The following is a 20,462-nucleotide window of genomic DNA, read 5'->3' on the forward strand; positions in this document are numbered from 1 at the left end:
ATAGCTTAGTCTATAGGATACATTTGCAAGATTCATAGTAATGAGTATATAAGTGAACTTTTTAATACTAAACTTTAAAAGTTGGTTCAAAATGTGCTGCCAACAGCTGCATTACCAGCTACTAATTATAGGTACAACCCTACATGAAGCTACTGATGACCTTAGGATATCCTCTCCTTTATAGTAATTCCATAATTTCATCTGCTTTTCCCATTGCTAACTATCATTTAGAAGGCTGCGTGAATTAGTCTGACAGTAAGAACTCAGAGTAAGTATTAAGAGACATAATTTTAATGTCTGGTTTTATTGTTGATTCATGTTTTGGCTTAAGGCAACCAAGCCATCCCTATTCATAAGGAGAGGGTGGACACCTACAAAGTGTAATTTTTAGGGGGTATTAGTACTATTTTCATACAAATGCCATAGTGTGTGATGTTCTATTATCGAAGGTCAATTCACTTGTGTTCAAGCCTTTCTTTCTCTTTTAAAAAGCAAAGGACGATGCTGTATTAAGATCCTAATAATATGCTATGACTTAATATTCAGTTTACTATATTACTGGGCTTTTAGCCTTATGACAGCAATGTGTTTATATGTGTGTGTGTATGGAGGCTACGGTTAGGCACATGAGTAAGTCAGGGGAAGGTGAGAGGACAAACGTACAGAAAGGGTTGTTTCGGGACACTGAAGACAAATTGTCTTTTTCAGTTTCTTAAAACTATAAAACAGGAGAAAATCCCTGAATCTGTACAATTATTTGAAGATTTGTCAGCTAATGGTTGATAATGTGCCTAAGCAAAAACTTGAGACAAATAAAAGGTATCAGTCACCTAACGGACAATTTCTGACACCCTCAGTGACATGCTACCCTTAACCTTTAATACCTGATAGTGAATAGAGCTGTTAGGAAACACACACACACACATACACACATCACCAATGCTGTTACATAATACCTTTCATATTGAGCAATGTAAGCTACCAGGTAATCATGGCAGTTAAAATAACACTTTTTTAAAAAAACTGACGTTGTTTCTCCTCTCTAGATTTATATTTTTGATAAAATGTTATTCTATTTCTCAGTCCTTCCTTTATGATGTAGAAGGTAATCACAGGTTGCAATTTTAAATCCCTTTAGTTTTCTTTCCTCTGAATAATCCTATTTGACAGGCTCCTTTCCGCCCCTTTTCTTGTCATTAAGAACAGCTTCAGTTTGGTCTGAGTAAAAAGAAGATTGATTATATAGCTCTAGGAACACTACTACCATGTTCTGAGAGGTAAAGAAGGGAATTTCAAAAATGAATCTGTCTTTATCAGGAAGAAATAGACTTAACACCTCTGAGCTATAATAGTCACTTATATTAGTGGAATATTACATTTTGTGACTTCATTTATAGTTTAAAATACAGAAAGATATTGATCAAATCTTTTGGTCAGGATGTTAGACGTATTCCCAGAATTCTATTTTGCCTTATCTTTTGGGAAGCTAATAGAACAGTAAATATCATCTTGAAAAGTTGCCATTTTCAATGAAGCATTTACTTTGCAATTGATAAATATTTTAAAAGTTAACACAATTTATGGTGTGTTCATTCTCAATAGATATCAAAGAAGCCCATTTCTCCTTTGGAAAGATATATATTTTTCCATTTCAAAAGGAATGGAAAAAAATAATTTTGATATGAATTAGCTGATAAGGGCACGTATTTTAACCATTTCCTCCAAAAAGCTCCAATCAAGTGAATCCAGCATTTCAAGAAGTTAGGAGGTGGTATGTATTACTCCTGGTGAAAAAAAGCTATCATGGGCATCTAAATGTTAAGTAGCTTGCCAAGTTCACTAAGTCAAGCAGTGGGACTGAGGATAAAACTACAGGTTTCCTGCCTTCCAGATGGTAGTAGAGTGGAATGAGACCTATACATCAGATGTTTCTAAACAGAAGGAGGGTAGAGATAATCCTTCAAGAGCAAGGTCCCCCAGCACCCCCTTTTCACAGGGCAGCTGAATGTTGTAGGCTTGTCTGGGTCCAAGAATGACAAGGAGATTTCTGAATTAAACAATAAGACTACCTGTTGGAAAATGGCCTGTGGTTTACTTCTTGGATAGGCGTTGCCCAGAGCAGCTTCCACTGCCTCTGCAGTGCTGTCTGCAAAGCTTAGGGGCTGAGCGACAGGTGGAGAAACAAGAGACCTTTTTGCTGCCCTCCCTCTTCCTTGCAGATTGAATACTAATACGCTGTAACTTCTCACCAACCTCCTTTCCTTTTAGGGTAGTGGTGATCTAGGATGCAACAGAGTTTATCACAAACGCACAGAAAGAATCAATGCCCCCTAGGCAGCCCTGGAGGGGTGGGGAAGGGAGTGGGCTGTATTTCCAGCACAGTGATACTCAGGCAGGTACAGCCCTCCAGGCCCTGTACACTCAATGAGTCAGGGGCAGTCACTAGGTCACTATCTCACCGAAACTTGTGGTAATAGACCACCTGGGGCAAGTAGTTGTTCTATGAGAGAAAGAATACAGGACAATGAGGAGGGAAGAAATGTGCTGAAATGGACAAACAACTGAAGCTTGGTTCTTGTGGAGATAATCCCATTTCCCCACCTTAGAAACTGCATATCTAAATAGAAATGCAATGACTAGATTCCATTTGATCACATCTGGTTTGTAGACATTGCATCGGTAATTTAGGAGATATGAGGTATCTTTCTAAGGTTTGCTGCAAAATACAATTCTGCTTATGCTTTCATTCAGCGGCTTGTTACCCATGTTGTAACACACTGTCTATAGGAAGCAGCCACCTGGAGAAAGTTTAAAGCCTTTAACAGTCCATCCCCCTCCCTCTTTAGGTATTTCTCTAATCACTTCTCTGCCACCCCTGGCCCTCACCTCCTGCACACTCAAACACACTCTCCACTCCAAATTATCTGCAGTTTCCCAAACCCACCAGCCCCTCTTACTTACTACACCCCTTTCTTTCTGAGGTTATCTTCCCTAGTCTCTCCTTATCTGCCTGCAAATATCAACAAGTTTATCTTTCAAAATGCACCTCAAGCTTCACCTCCTGTGTAAAGCCTGAACTGCCCTCCCCCACCCCGATAAAACTGACCATTCTACTTTTACACTCCCATATAGCTCACTTGATTATACCTATTTGTTTACAAGTTTATCTTCCCTGGCTAGATTGTGAGCATCCCTGGAGTGGAATCTGTATCTTATCTTGCAGTCTCCTGAAGCAAACGCAGTGTCCCAGCATTTAAATATGTTTGTTGAATGAATAATGATCCGTGTTCTCTGCTCTGTTCTATCTATCCCCTTGGATAGAACAACCCACAGTTGCAGTTTTTTAAGCAGTGAGGAATTTGGGAGAATAGGGTGGAAGAATTCTGGAAAATCAAAGTCCAACTCTAGTTTTCAGACAAGATTGTTCACAGTGGAACAAATTCTCCCTCTGAGAAAAGTCAGTGAAAAATTCTCTCTACTGATTATGATGAACTACATTTAAATCAAGTCCTAGCTGTGCCAAATAATGTTTGGAAGGAATTCATTCTCTTTTTTTGACTATTTCCATCCCCGGATAAGTATAATCCAGGGAATTTTTGAAACAATACTGATGCCTGGGTCATGCCTTGGATATTCTAGTAAAATGGGCCTAGAGTAGGGCCTGGCTTTGGGATTTTTAAGCTCACCAGGTGATTCTAACGTGCAACCAGGATTGAGACCCACTGCTTTAAGAGAATTTATCCAGGACTGGGTTTTACATAGCCTCTGAATGTTGATAAGCTACCAACTTTGCAGGTCCAATTTAAACTGAGCAGGCGTCTCCAGTTTAACATGTTCAAAAGCAACCACGCCCCAAATACCAAAATTAAGTAGCAACTCCATCCTCCCAGTGGCTCACAACAAACTCCTTGCAGCTGAGGATATGAGTAAACTGAATGGTGGGGGAAGAAGCCAGATAAAGTGGTTTAAGAAGAAGGTAGTGAGAGGGAAATAAAGACTTTGACTGTAAAAGGAGAAGAAACTCAGGGAGCTAGTTATAAGTGGAATTAAAATTAAGGAACCTATTTATAATTTGTTTTATAAATTTGAAGAAAGATTGGCCTCATTTAAAAGGTGATGGGAAAACCCAGTAAAGAAGTGCATTGAGCGAATTGCCTACTTTCTCTGAGTTGCTTGGTTCTCTGAGTTGCTTGTTTATTGAGAGTGCACAGGTGATACGGCTGATGAAACAACATAGAAGGATTGGAGAGATAGTTAGAAGGTGCACTTGCAGAATTTGTAGTTGGATGTGGGGTGAAGTAAAGGGACGAGTCAAGAATGACATCCAGGGATTTGCTGGCTCAAGGGTGGCTGGTGGTGCCCTTCACTGAGCTAGAGAACAGAGAAGAAGGAGATTTCAGAGAGAAGAGGAAAAAAAACTTTTTTTTTTTAAGCTGGATGCTTTATTTAACATTATAATTTTGGTCGGGCATATCCCTCACCTTTAAGGAGCAAAACAAAACATAAGCCTCAGATTAGGTCCAGGCACAAGTTATTCTTCCAATGATTCTGAAGTCAAACTGTAAAATTCAATTATTACTGCCTCTGATTTCCCATGAGGATTAAATAAAACCACACAAATGAGAGTGCCTAGCACAGTGCCTGAAGTAAACAGATGCTCAATAACATTAACTGCTCTTTCCTTGGCTTGAAGCCATGTGATTAATGAGGAAATAATAGGCTTAGGAATTAGATAGGTTTAAATTCTCACTATACCATTTGCTAGCTGTGTGACTTAAGGCAAATTATTTAACTCCATCTGTCAAATGGAACTAACAATACCCACCTTATAGGGTTAATGTGAAAAGTCATTAAAGAATAATGCATACATCATTCAACCGAAAAAGGACTTAATAAATATCCAACCCCCCTCCTTCAAGATAGCCTATTCATAACTCTTCCAAAAGTATAGATTCATAGGTCGATGAATTTAAACATATCCATCAGAATCCCTAACTTGTGGTAAGAATTACACCAGTGCAGTACCTTGACACAGTACCTGGCATGGAGAGGACCCTACATAAATGTTTATTGAACTCAGGTGAATTGCTATGTCCACTGTCACTTGGCTAACTGTGGCAGCATGGGCTAGCCTGGGATGGGACTAGGCCTTTCTACTACTCAAACAAGGGCTCTTTCCATTATCCTGTGTACTCCCCCAAGGTTAAGTCATCTACTTGCTGATAAAATTATATGCTTATTTAGAGCAGTACAAATTAAATTAAGGGTCATAATAAGGTGTTACCATAATTTGAGTTTTTCAGGGTTCTATGGCTAAGGAAGTCATTACTGTTAAAATACTTTTACATAAAATAAATTTTACAAGAAACACAAACTTTTTTTTTTTTTTTTTTTTTTTTTGCGGTACGCGGGCCTCTCACTGTTGTGGCCTCTCCCGTTGCGGAGCACAGGCTCCGGACGCGCAGCCTCAGCGGCCATGGCCCACGGGCCCAGCCGCTCTGCGGCATGTGGGATCTTCCCGGACCGGGGCACGAACCCGCGTCCCCTGCATCGGCAGGCGGACTCTCAACCACTGTGCCACCAGGGAAGCCCAAGAAACACAAACTTTTTAACACAGCTTAAATTAAGAAAAGTTTCCTTCCTTTTGTTTTGCCTAACTACCACAGGAAAGTCACCTATGTTTATGATTTCCTAAATGGAAACTGTGTAGAAATGCTTTTAGAATAGTAATAACTTCAGAATGGTATAACCAATTCAATGGTAAGCAGCAGACTCTAGTGGAATAAAGAGTTGGGGGAAGTGGGAAAGCCGGTCCAATCTTGTGAAACTCAAGGCTGAATACACATGAAGTAAAATACTATGCACTGAACATACAAATGCAAGTACAACTGTACGTGGTGAGGTGAACTGTACATGAAGCACCTATTAAGACGAAACCACTCAACCTCTGGATGACAAGTAGAAAACAGGTTTTTAAATGTCTGAAAACCGCAACTTCAGTGCTTTTGCAATCCCCGCTTTTAGGATTTGTCACGTGAAGCAAACAGGCGTAACCCAACAGCACTATTAGGGCCACACAACCATTCCACACACAGGCTGGTCTCATAAACATCATCAAGGAAAAGCAGGCAAACCAGCAGAGAAGGCCTTCACCTACTTTCCTCCAGATTGCAAACGCTGTACGGAGACGGCGGCGCGCAAGTAACCAACCCCAAACAAATAAAGGAATACCTAGGCATTCTGACACCCCCAAAGGTCCTCCATAACATTTACGGAGTCTCATCCCATGAAATACAGTTAGTCTGCACAGAACCCCGCGTCCCCTCCTACAAGGGGCAGCAGTGGTCACCTTCCATGGATGGACCCCTTTAAGCCAGCTTCACGGACCCCCCCACAAACCAGTGACTCGATTGACCGCCACAATGTAGACTCCATTACCCCTGTTAACGTTTCTAGAACACGTGATTTGGGGGTGCACACTTGCTAGAAACAGATCAAACAACACTTTCACACATTTCTGAGTCCTGCCATACTTGGATCCAAACTATTCCAAAGGAGGGGCCGAACATCACCAATCCTGGATGACACTCGTTCAAATCGCCCTCAAGAGGGGAGTGAGTCCCCCCCTTAGCTGGTCGCCAGCAGCTCTTACCTTTCTGTCACGGGGGACCTCGGCGAGGGACCCAGGGATCTGGTACAGGTCCAAGCTGAGATGCTCCAGGCTCAGCCTCTCCTGCAGGAAGTGGCCCGGGTACCACTGTAGCAGGGACCGACAGGGTCTTCTTGATGGACCCTTGAAAACGTCCAAGGCATGATGGGGGCTGGCAACCGGGTCGGCGGGGCCTCCGGCCGAGCGTCCCAGCTCTGGCTCCAGGCCATGGCGGGGCCCAAGCCCGGGGAGGCCCCTCCTTGCCCGCTCGGCGCGGCGCCAGCGCCGGCTGTCTCCCAGGGCGACCCTGCCGCCTACACCGGCTGATCGCACTAGGGCTGGCGGGAACCAGCCGCGGAGGAGTCCCCCTTGCCCCAAGCCCAGGGGCTTCTGAGGGGTTCGTAGTCCGCACAGAGAGCGTGTGAGAGAGCCTGAGGGGAAGCCGCAGGACCCCAGGCCCGGCCTGAGGTGGACTGAGAAACTGTGTCTTCCATACAGTACATCCTACGTAGTATTTCTTTTCCTTTCTTTTTTTCTACTAGCAAAAGCAAGTTTATTCAGAAACAGCCAAAGAAGTTGCCAACCTACGTTTCTGAACTACAGCTGATCCTAGTCAAATCCAGAACTTGCTTTTATAGGGAAAAGGAGGTAGCTGGGCAGGGCTGTAATAACAAAAGAGTTCATTGGTGGAAGCTGGGAGTCCAAAGTATGGAGGCTTCTCATTGGTTGGGCTACAACTAGGCAGTGTTTCTTATTCAACATCACAAATCTATATTCGGAAGCTCTGAATCCCTGCTACACGGAAACTCTGCTAGGGATATAAAGATATGAGTAATGAATAAATCCAAGTTCCTGTTTTCGAGAAGCTTGCAAACTTTTCATGAGGACAGGAAAAGAGCCACAATAAAAGAAGAAGGTAAGTGCCAGAAGAATTATGCAAAAATCTAAAAGCATTCAAAGAAGAGGGAGATTTTTTTTTACGTGTGAGAGGTCGCTGGAGATAAGATTCAGCAAAGACTTCAAGGAGAGGGAGTGATGTTTGAGATTCATCCTGAAGAACTAACATTTCTATAGGCAGTAGGATTGGGGAGAACATTCCAGGTGGAAAAACTCCGCCACAACAGCACAGAACTGTGATAGGGCTAGGAACGATTGCAAACTAGCACCGCAGGCTAGTGTTAATTTAGGCTACGTATGGCCTAGTGGTCAGAAACAAATCTAGACTGGCAGGCTGGACTTTGGAGTTAAGCAGGCCTGAGCTGGGACACTGGTGCCACCACTGGATAAATACCCAACCTAGCGAAAGTTATTTAACCTCCCTCAGCCTCGGTTTTCTCCCTTCTAAAATTAACCTAATCATACATTTACCAGGATCGTTTTGAGATGTCTGTTCTATAATAGGTGTTTAATAAATGATAGGTATTATTACTTTGGAGAGGTCTTGAATACCAGGGTGAAGAGTTTATGTTTTCTTAGCCAGCTTATGGAAGCCTTTGCACAAAGTGACTACAGCTGGAATAATCTGCCCCCAATTTATACGCTTGAGGGAAGCAGGGAAGAGAAAAGACTGGAAGACAAGTTAAGAGACTCCTTGGTAGTCAGCTAGTAGATCAATAAGTAATCCTCAGGGTGATGCTACTTCATAGTCAATCCATAATATCAAAGTTTTATTTTTGAGTTTTCAAAATATACAGATATTTTATTTTCTTCCCTTCCCCTCTTGCTGTTTTGCCATTGGATTGTTCTGCCAGCAGGCAAAAAGACCAATCAGTGAAACTTCAATCAGCCAGTGTCGCCATAAACAAAAGAGGAACTTAAATATCTGTGGTTACTGTGTGAATGTAAGCATCTTTGAAAGATTTGGTTGGAGCAGGCTGAAATTAACCACTTGAATTTAACATTTTATGTAGAATATATATACCAATAATTCTTAACCTCCCTTTGTTCCACCGATACAGCTGAGTCACTATAGCGTGGGAAGAACCTCTATACTATAAATAATCTTCTGTCAGTTAATTTAAAAAGGCAGTAGGGCAGGACTTATTCAAAGTCAGTGGTCATGTACCACTGACCAACCACATAGAACCTTGGACAAGCCATTTAATAATCCTGAACTGCAGATCACATATCTGTAATTTGGGGGAGGTAATTTATTTTTTGCCTCATTCTTAAGGTTGTTTTGAGGATTGAATGAGGTAATTGATATAAAAATGCTTATGTTTTATAAGCCACAAATGCGAAAGATTATCTGGACAAAACCTCCATCCACATAAATAAGGCACAATCATTATGAACTGTATAAGAAGTTTTCCCACTTTTTTTCTTCCTTGCTCTCTGAAGATCTGCTTGATTTGTCTTTTTTTTTTTTTCCAGTTGGCGAGCACTTTACTTTCATATGTTGACCACAGTTAACCTCCCATTTTGGGTGAGATTTCCAAAGTATGATTTCCAACTAAGTAGCCATTTTGTCATTTTGAAATTGTGTTGTTTGACCTTCCCTGTGTTTTGGGATAAGTATAGGAGGGTTTGGCTTCAGACTTAAATTATTTCACTAAGGGCACTTTTGGAGGAGGAAAAGTTATTTTTCGCTCACTTAATAAAACAACTTCTTGTACAGCAAACTCTGTCTCATTAAGGGCTGTGCCGGAGACTTCAGGGATTATTTAAGAGACTGAGTCAGCATCTTTATCTTGTGATGTATTGAAAGATGTGTTAGTTCCCCAAGGGAAGAAGAAGGGAAATTGAAAATAAAATCCTTTTTCCCCCTTTTTGGTTAATTTTCAACAAAATGAAGCAGTTAGTTCTGAAATATAGACACACAGGTGAGAAAAATGTGTGTAATTACTTAATAAGAAAGGGACTTGCATAATTAAACTGAAATTCAATGCATTTGAAGGAAAGGGAAAGCATCCCAGCTAAGTTTCTGGCAGATAATGATGAAGAAACTGAAAACAGTTGAGGCTCTGAAGTCACACTTCTGTTGATACATATGGTGTTAATGGATTTTGAGCTCCTGGGCCTCCTGGTAAGCAGATGGTTTTATACTTGTGCTTAAACTAGAGGTTAGATGGCTTGGTGGAAAAAAGCAGTGACCTTTCATCTCAAGTTTAGTTCTGGACCTAATGATTTGTGTATTCAAACTTTTCAAACACATATTGTCACGCTTAACACCCTGTAAGATACTCGAACATTGACTGGGCCTGGTAAATAAATCGTAGTTGATCTTCACAGAGCTTCTTTTTTTTCCCCCTGGCTGAACCCAAGTTTTATAAGTTACCTCTCTTCTTCTGGGCAAAAAGTTAAATCAGGGAGTCAGTGTCTCTCATTGGATTGTCTGTTCAAGTATACAAAGTAAAACAACTAAAAATATACACTAGTTTCTGTTAGGTTAACTAGAAAGGAATATTCCTGAAAATAATTATGCTGCTGTAGAACTACAGTAATAAGCTCCCTGCCCCCCAGACCCACATTTAATTAGAAAACTACTGGTCCCATTCCAAATCCTAACTAATTTAATTTAAAACCGTATGTTTTATACAGTAATTGCCTATTTTTTAAGTTAACTAACCATTGTACCATCAGCTTAGACATTTTATGAGTGGAGACAGCACTCCTAATTGATAAGCATGGCATGCTTATAAATGAAGTTAAAACAACAGTGACGCTTTGGGAAACAAATGTTGCCATTTGACTGCTTCCCAAAAGTAGCTTGTTTAGCAGAGATCCAAGAAAGTTGCAGATCTCTGCATTCAGGATTCATGACTGGAAACTGAAATGTACTTGAAAGTCAAGAAGGTGGATTGCTGCTTCTCCTTTTGGTCAGACAGAGGTGCTAGGAGCAAAATGAGGTGGGGTGTGGGGCATGGGCTAGAGCCTGGAGAATCACATCAATAAACACCTTCTCACCTGGGCGCCCTGGGTCCCAGGATACCAAGACTCTTTCAACACTAAACACAGTAGTTGCCAGATAATTCCACAAGAAGAAGGAACTTTCACCTTCTTTACAGTTTGGTGATTACAAAGCACTCTGAAGAGAATATGTGAGTATATAACACACTAATTGAGTGAGTGATGTTATTTGGATCAAGAAATGATTGGATGGAAAACTGTCTATGATATATTAAGAAGGAAAAGCAGGTTACAAAACAGCGTGTACAGTACAATTCATTTTTTGTGAAAAATAATTCTATAAATGTGCAACAGAAAGACTGCAGTGAGACATAGGAAACAAACAAGCAATGGGGTAGAGGGAATACAGATGATTTTCGTTTTCTTCTGACTTATCTATATTTTCACACAGTAATGTTATTTTCAGAATAAGAAAAAAGTTCTTTAAAAAGACTTTAGGGGGCTTCCCTGGTAGCGCAGTGGTTGAGAGTCTGCCTGCAGATGGAGGGGACGTGGGTTCGTGCCCCGGTCCGGGAGGATCCCGCGTGCCACGGAGCGGCTGGGCCCGTGAGCCATGGCAGCTGGGCCTACGCGTCCGGAGCCTGTGCTCTGCAACGGGAGAGGCCGCAGCAGTGAGAGGCCCGCGTACGGCAAAAAAAAAAAAAAGACTTTAGGGAAGGAAACATTCAAGTTATGAAAACACGGGGCAGTAATTATTACTTAGACTAGTAAATCTCTATATTTAAGGGAATAGAAAGCGATTAAAATACAGACATAAAGAACACAGTATTTATATTTCCTTTCACACCCTGGAACAATACATTTTTGAGAAGTGAGATATTTAGCTAGGTCAGGCTGTACACATTCGAGGAATCCTACATCATGATGTCTGTTAGCATTTAAGAAGCATTAGTAACTGCAGAGTAATACACTAAACAAAATGTCCGGAGCATACAAATACCATATTATATAAAGGTAACTTAACTTTAAAAAGAAAAGCTGGTCCTTGTCTCTCTGAAATAATTCAAGATTTGAATTGAGAAATATTGCTATTAATAGCGCTAGAACACTGAGACCAGAAACCATCAGAACTTCAAGGATTAAAGAAAATTGTAACATGAACTGATGGAGAAGATATTGGAAAACAGGCTCTCTCCCATGCTACTGGTGGAAGTATATTTTCACTACTCTAAAGGACAAGCTGGTAATAGTCATCAAAAGTCTTAACATCATGGATATCTTTACAACCAGCATTTCCATTTCTAGGAACTTATCCTACAGACTGTATAAGAATGTGAACAAATCAATAAGGCTGCTCATAGCAACATTGTTTATGACAGAAATTCACAGTGTCTTAATTGTCCCATAGAAGAGCTTTCATGCTGAAGTCAATCATAGTAATCCATTAAATAGTATACTGTGCAGCCACTAAGAAGGGTTTGTGTATGAATGTATCTAATAAACACGAAGGTGAACAAAGGAAGCCTGACACAAAAGAGTATATACTATATGTCATTTATATCCAGTTAAAATGAGGCAAAAATCACTAATGGACAACTTTGGGAATGCCTCATGACTAGAGATGGGCACAGAGCACGGAGTGCTTCTGGAGTTCTGTCAGTATTCTTTTCTTGGTCTCAGACTGATACATGGGTGTGTTCACTTTGTGAATGTTCATCAAACAGTACACTGATGTTTGTTTACTTTTCTGCATGTCTGCTGTACTTCAATAACATTTATCAGAAGGAAGGTCGTAAGAAGTATTCATACCATAGAAAGAATTTCAGCATATATTTTTAATATAAAAGTATTAAAATCCTTTTCCATCTTAAAGGATCTTATAGAAAAATAAATGGATGTTCACAAAGTGGCATTGTTAGACATCTCTGGGTAATAGGATGATAGGTTATTTTTATTTGTAATATTTTTATTTTAAATATTTTCTAAAATTGTCACAGTTTTATAAGAAGAAAAAGTCAAAATAATATCATTATAAAAATGAGTATGGTATATGTAATTTTGTTAAAACAGAGAAAAGAGTTAATAAGAATGTGCTAATAGTAAGAAAAAAAGCTCACCAAGATCAGTTAGGATTAAATAACGTGGCATTTTACAAAGCTTTGATTCAAAAATAGAACACTTTTTATTCTAATAGTACATAACATGTGGCTTTAAAATGAACGAAGGTTGTTAAAATCCCAAAACAAGTGTGTAATAACAGACTCTGCCCCACTAGTTTGCTAGGTGATGCAAGCAGTCTAGACCTCAGTTGTCCTGCCTGTAGAATGGGTTTAATAATACCTTGCCTGCATCCTCCCAGAGGTATTTTGAGAATAAGTGATATAAAAATATAGGAGTAGCTTTTAACTTTTCAGAGATGTTGTTTCTAGGTATTATTACAAGGGCGGTTTATGAAAAAATATGAAATTTGATGCCACTTGAAAATTTTGTGACTTGTGAAACTGTACCCTTAAGAAGCACCTATACATTAAGAAGAGTTGGGGAAAAAAAAAAAAAAGAGTTGGGATAACACTTTTCATTTTTTCAGACTTTTATACAAGAACATTTTTACAAAGAAAAATTGAGCAGAAAATAACTTTCTCTTTTCATCTTGAGAAAAATGGAACAATTGTACAGATTCAGATTATTTTTGAAAATTGGATGATAGCACTAATCTATAATTCTTATGATCTACTGAATATTTTCCACTAGAGAGAGATAAAGAAATGCATCCTTGTTTACTTCAGCTCTTGTTAGAATTGTTTCTCCTCTCTGTCAGTTGTCTTTCCTTTCAGCTGCATGGTCTTCTGGGATTGGTTAAAAAATACTGAAGAGCTGACATTTAAAACAGTCTTAAACCTACAAATATTCCTCTCCATCTGCCACCTCCACCCCACCTACATTCTATGATCTTTATTTCATTACCCTAGGGACTTGGTATTAAGATGCATTTAATAGTTTACAACAAATGTTTTGAACTAGTACTTTTATTTTTCCAAAGAGTGTACCCGAGGATTGTTTGTCCATATCCACGTTACCCAGAGGACAAAACCATATTCATGGCATTCATTCAATGCTGTGGCCCTTCGAAATGGACCTCACTGGATGGTCATAATAACCCCAACAAATATATCTCTAGCATTTCCTAGATCAGTGGTTCCAAAGTGTCCTTGGACCAGTAGCATGAGCATCATCTGAGAACTTGCTAGACATGCAAATTACTGGGCCCCACTCTAGATCTACTGAATCAAAACTCTAGAGATGCTTCCCAGCAATCAGTAGTTTAATAAGCCCTCCAGGTGATTTTGATGCATGCAAAAGTTTGAGAACTACAGTCCTAGAGGGACCATAGGTGAGATTTCTAGAAGCACAGTATGCTCCCTTAAGGGATCTGTGAAAATTACCAGTATGCATGAGCTTACTTTGAAAACAATGTTGAAATCTCGACAGTAGTCATCATAAAAAACATATGGTAGCACTAGCAGCTTCACTTTGCAGCCATTTGACCATTTTCAGGCCACCACTATGGTAAATTAGAAGCATTCCTAATTTACAGACAAGAAAATAAAATCAGATAAGGCAGGGGAAAGCACTCTTAGAAACTGGTGTAGCTTTTTGCATCATCTGAAAGTTTCTTTAATGTTAATTGCAGTAGAGATGGTGGTTACATTGCCTTTCAAAGGCTTTCTCCATGGCAAAACTGAGACTGAAAACCAGAATACTGGTCTTGTTTCCACCAGTAAATCATCCTGGCCTTAAAGTAAGACTCAGATACAAGAAACACCTGAAGAACAAGGGATCGTTACTGTGGAATCATCAGCACCTGTTCAATTTCTCAGCCTAACCACATCCATCTGTGTAAGAGAGCTTTGGTATTATGACCATCCAGGGAGATCCGTTTCAATGGACCACTGCATTGAATGAATGCTGTGGGTATGGTTTTGTCCTCTTGGCAAAGTGGATATGGACAAACAATCCTTGGATACCCTCTTTGGAAAAATAAAAGCAGTAGTTCAAAACACAATTCATTGTAAACTATTAAATGCATATTTTTTTATTTTTTATTTTATTTATTTACTTTTGGCTGTGTTGGGTCTTTGTTGCTGCACGTGGGCTTCCTCTAGTTGTGGCGAGCGGGGGCTACTCTTCGTTGCGGTGAGCGGGCTTCTCATTGCAGTGGCTTCTCTTGTGGAGGAGAATGGGCTCTAGGCGCGTGGGCTTCAATAGTTGTGGCTCACGGGTTCTAGAGCGCGGGCTCAGTAGTTGTGGCGCACGTGCTTAGTTGCTCTGCAGCATGTGGGGTCTTCCCGGACCAGGGATCGAACCCACGTCCCTGCTTGGCAGGCAGATTCTTATCCACTGCGCCACCAGGGAAGCCCTTGAATGCATATTAACACCAACTCCCTAGGGTAATGAAAGGCCTCTTCTCTAAAGTAAAGTCAGTTTACATATTACAAGACTGCTCTTTTTCTTACAAAGAAAGAATAAGGTAAAACCAGGAAAGAGAGAACAGGAGCAACACTCTTATTACTACTGAAATTTTTTTATATCTCTTCACCAACTTTAACTTACTAGTTCATTTCATATAAAGGTTCTGATGCCCTAGAGGCCCCTTCCCAATACGGTGGATTTGATTATCTACATATTTAAACACAATTGTGTAAACGGAGCCATAAGAAAGGCTCTAAAAGGATTAATCCACTACTATGACTTTATAAACAATTTGTGAACAAAATTATTATCTTTAATTTTGGTTAAGAATCAGAATGGTAACTGTTTTCTTGACAAAAAAATATACAGAGGTAACAGCTTTATATTTTTAATGCTAAATTAATTCCAGAAAGTCACATATAGAAGTAAGGCTTTGGGACAGTTACTTAATTGCTCTAAACCTAAGTTTTATTGCCTGTAAGAAGGTGTAACAGGATGGTTGTGAGAATAAATGAGTTAATTCATGTGAATTGCTGAGGACAGCGCCTAGCACTTAGCAAGCACACAGAATGTTAGCTAAATTATTATTTTTGTAACTGCAAATGTTACTCTGTTTTCAGGTTAAATTAACTACAGAATGCGGAAGTCAATATGAACAGACCAACTAATATTGAACAGATTAGTAACAGAAAAGTTTTCAAGATAATGAATATTGTTGCCTTATCCAAAGCTATTACCATTTACTCAAGGAATTCAGATCATAACATACGTAGTCCCTTAATCATCATACTCTGAAAACAACCAACCTAGCTAAGCTTCTGATGTGGAATTTGATTTACCTATTATAAAAACAGAAACTATACTTAGGCCCTCTGAATAGTAATTTTTAATTCACAGTCACTTATAGGTCCTATTTAAAACAGAAAAGCTGGGGCAGGATTACCCTGTAGAGTATTTGGCATTCATCCAGTTGGCCCCTGATGTAGAGAACTCTTGCTGGTCTGGGAGACATGCCGCAGGAGGACAGTGGTTTTGGGCAGAGCAGTGTCAAAATCTGTTTTTCCTAATTCAGTGTAATTCTGTAATCAGGTCCCTGTTACTGAAACAGTGCACAGATATATTTCAGTTTGGATAGTCTTAAAATGCACACATCATAAAGGAAAACAAAAAGACGGAAAGAGGTCCCCCTTTTAATGGCTTGTCTCAGCTGATCCTTATAATAATATTGAAGTGTATTGCATGTGTGTGTGTATGTGTGCATGTATAGTTTTATAGGTGGAAAAACTGGAGCACAGAGAGTTTAGAGTCAGGGAGGGGTTAGAAACCGTACTGAGAACTCACTAGAAGTCTTGAAAATAAGATCATGCCCTTTAGAACGCGAAATGCTCAGTGTGTGGAACGATTTTATGTTACACAGGCAATAAAGTGTTCTTTCTTTCTTCCTTTCTCCCTCTCTCCTCCCTCGCTCCCTCTCTCTTTCTCCCCTCCTTCCATTCCCCCTCTCTCTTTTTCTTTCTTTTTAAAATAGATGATAAGCCAAACTTTAAAACCTACTATTCAGAGCTCCTTGCCAGCATATAACGCATTGGTGTAGAAAATTAATGAATAGAAATCTCAGATAAATAGAGTGGAATGACCAGAAGGGGGAGCTCTTACGTAGCAATAGCAGAGCTCAATTGGAAGAAGAAAGTCTCCTCTTTCCTGGCAAGGACTTAGCCAATGAAAACCCATGGCCTCTTTGTTTACTACAGCCCTCCCAACTTCCTCTTCCTCTCTATGAAAAGAGTTCTCCCCTTGACTTGCAAGGACTTGCACGTGGCTCACCATTATTGCAGACCCTGAAATATAATTCTTTGCTGATCCCACATGAACCCAGTTTTGCTGGATAATAACTGACAATCTATTTGTTTTAGGTCAGCATTGGTCTCTAGACTTAACTTTACTGATTTTCACTTCTAGAAAGGCGTTAAGGTAATATACACTTCTGAACTTTGAACACTGAGGTAAACACCTTGGCCTCGGCACATTCTAACTTGAAGTCCATGTTCTTGGATCCAAGTCATGGCTTTTCTGTCTTCCTGACTGGGCACTGAATTCTTTGTGCCTATCTCAAAGTATTAATGTGAGAGTCCAATAATTAGGTGGGAAGGAAAACACTCTAAATTGCAAATTACTGGATAAATGTTAATTTTTGTTTTTATACTTTACAACCTTGAATTCTCAGTAAGTAATACTAGTTAATCTCCAAAAGAGAAACCTTGTAAAGGTGCTGTTATGTAGACCTTTGGTATGTCACATGTTACACAATTTCAGTCATCTCTATTTATCAGCAATACACATTCAGTAAAAATACCACATGAGTGCTATACATCCTTCAGTGTAATTACCAAGCAAATATGTATTCAGCCTGTCAGAAGCCTAATATAGAGTCTCAGCCTTAGTTGTAGCCTAAAACTAACGATGGTAACTATAAACAGTGACAGATTGGATTGGCAGTCCCTGTACAGTCTCAATTTGCAATTTTGTATTTGGCAGAACTCATAGATTTTATTACCAACAATATATTGCAGTCCAAAGGAAAAATGGAAGCATTCTGAGCCGTTTTCAAGGGCTGTCTCACAAAATACATACTGTAATTACTGAACCGTAGAGAACAATTCCTGATATGGCATTGTGAAGGCTGTTGTTTCTGTTTTGGCCATTATTATTTTAAAGACAGGGAGTGTGTATAATACTACATCTTTCAAAAGGGACCAACGTGAAACCTTTGGGTTTGTATGTAGCCAAAATGCCTAATCCCGTTCAGAATGAATAATAGACAACCCAGGAAAGAAATTCTATTTTAAGGAGTGACTCAAGTGTCAAATGTTTAACCAAGGTGTAGTTTTGATTTGAAACATAGTTGGAGGAAATAGCGATAGAAAACAACTGAAGATAAGAAAAATCACAGTGAACTTATTTTCAGTTTTTCAGGTTTAAACTCTGTAATAGTTAAAAACTTTTAATTAAACTATGGAAATGTGCAAATTTACTCTTCCATATTTTAATCATACAAGCTGTAAATTTGTGAGTTATTAAAACATCACTAGTTTCATCTTCATTTTTTATTTTCCGATAGGATGATAGTGATATTCAAGAACTAGTTCAGACTTATAAGTAAAATTAAGCAATATCTACACAAAAATACCCATTCTCTTATTTTACTTCCAATTAATTATTCTTAGTCTTTCAGTTAAATTGATGAGGTTGGGAATACCACTATTCAAAAACATTTCCATGAAAAATTCACCGACTGATAGAAAACATCACAGAGATAAAATTTCCCCAAATTGCAGGTCTGACATCATTTGGAAGGGAAAAAAATAGACTGATTGACATTTTTGTATTACAGGTACAAAATATGAAAAGCCAAAAAGAGAATTTTAAAGTTTGATGGAAATTTAGTTTCAGGTAAAACTTAAAGACAACTCAGAGAGTGAAATATGCTTTCTTTTGTAACCAAAACCCTTAACTAATCTCAGCTCCAAATGATTAATTTTACATCCTACATTTTTGGGGGTCACTTCTTATTAATGAAAATAACCCCACCATCTACTCACTCTCTACCAAAACACCTTGTTTTATTTTCTTCATAGCACTTATCACTATCTGAAATTATCTCTGTGATATCTTTACTTATTAATTAGCAAGTGACCTGATCAGGCGTGTTCACAGATTACCAGCACCTAGCACATTAACTGGTACATAGGGTCTCAAAAATATTATAACATTAAAATTATAGTTTAAAAAATTAGGGGGGCATTATGTTTTAGATCTCTGTTCTCCAATTTTTATACATTCCATTCTTATCTTTATTTCTTTTTTTTTAACTTCTTTTTCTTGCTGTCTCTCTATTTGGGAAGGAAGAGAAACATTTTGTAATGAATGACAAAAAGTATTCCCTGACCTAAGAAGAATAAGGCCATAGAAACATGGGGTTTTATTATAGATTTTAAAGCCTATGAAAAGATGCATATTGATAAATTCTCTCTAGAAAAAAACTTAGCCAGCCCTCTATTTAGCCAGGCCACAGAGGAGAAAAGTTTAGTTTCCTCCCTAAAAATTTGAAATCCAATTGCAGGTATGGATTCTGATGGAATACACATTTCATAAAATAAACAGTGTTGTAGTCTTGCTGCTGTCTTTTAAATGGTAGTCTAGTGAAGTGGCCAAAAACATGGGCTCTGGAGCCAGGATGCTAGAATTTGACTTCTGACTCTTCTATTTAATAGCTATATAATTCTAGGGAAGTTAAACAACCTCTTTGTGCTTAAGTTTCCTTACCTGTAAAATGGAGATCATAATGGAAGCTTCTTTTTAAGTTGTAAAAAATTAATGAGTTGTATAGCACAGGGAATTTTACCCAGTATCTTGTAATAACCTATAATGGATTATAACCTGAAAAAGAAAAAACAACCCACTATGCTGTACACCTGAAACTAACACAATTTTATAAACCAACTATACTTCATTTAAAAAAAAAAGAATCAGTTAATATATCTGAAGTCCTTGGAAAAGTAAGTGACATATAGAGAGTGCTCAAAAAACGTTCTCTATTGTCTATTCTAAGAAAAATGTCCAAAGTGATACTGTTATTACAAAATTACCTACCATAACAAGTATCAAGTTGTCTTTGTAGAGAAACTTCAGACCAAATGTACTTGAGAGATATGCTTTTCACACATTGCAGGTTCATAAGCTATAGGCCTGTAGACCCAAGTTTCACAAACTGAAACTTGTTCACTCATTCAGTCACTTAAATAACTAATATTTATTGGATGATAAACTACAGTATTTCCAGCTTCCTTTAGATGCCAGGAAGAAGTCTTAGAAGGATAATTTTAAAAAGGAAGAGCTTGAACAACAAACTGAGATATGTTTAATCTCCCTTTCTGGCTACTATCTTCTAAGAGAGATCAGAGCAAACAGAAAAATTCTCTTCTACACCATCAAGTATCCATGTTGAGGTATCACATGCCCTTCCAAGTAAAGAACCATTAAACTGTGGTGTAATCTGAATATACTAATATGTGGATCCTGAATTTTTTCTTATTCATCAAATACTTATAAGTGGCTATGTTGTGTGTTAGATTTAGTACTAGGCTCTGGTTCTAGAACTGGAAACAAATAAAAACAAAACAAAACACCAAACCTCCCTACTACTTTTAAACTGCTTATGATGTAGTCAGATAGAGATGAGCCACTGACGGCACATATTAGGGAAAAGAAATCCAGCCCCGGGAATTTTGATTTCAGAAATAAGGAAGGGTAGGGTTAGCTTAGTAAAGAAACAAAGAGAAAACTGTTGTAAGCAGAAGGAAGAACACATAGAAAGCCTAGAGGCCAGATGTAGCATGGTGGGTCCTGGGCTGGGAGCAGTTCAGTCCTGACTCATTGTACAACTGAATCTCTTCAGGAGTTGCTTTCCTCCCCTCCTCATTCATCCGCTTCCCTT

The 20,462-nt window shown here is 38.9% G+C and overlaps 1 long non-coding RNA gene across 5 annotated transcripts in view; it reads left to right on the forward strand.

Moving 5' to 3' along the window:
- Positions 1-7,410: 7,410 nt before the first annotated feature.
- The window catches only part of LOC141278530 (uncharacterized), a 271,211-nt gene continuing 258,159 nt past the window's right edge, over positions 7,411-20,462 (forward strand). For all 5 annotated transcript variants that reach the window (XR_012331296.1, XR_012331299.1, XR_012331298.1 and 2 more), the window contains exon 1: positions 7,411-7,565. This is a non-coding gene — a long non-coding RNA (uncharacterized lncRNA). The remainder of the gene's footprint in view (positions 7,566-20,462) is intronic.

The sequence above is a fragment of the Tursiops truncatus genome, chromosome 4, assembly GCF_011762595.2.
Source record: "Tursiops truncatus isolate mTurTru1 chromosome 4, mTurTru1.mat.Y, whole genome shotgun sequence".
Lineage (NCBI taxonomy): Eukaryota > Metazoa > Chordata > Mammalia > Artiodactyla > Delphinidae > Tursiops > Tursiops truncatus.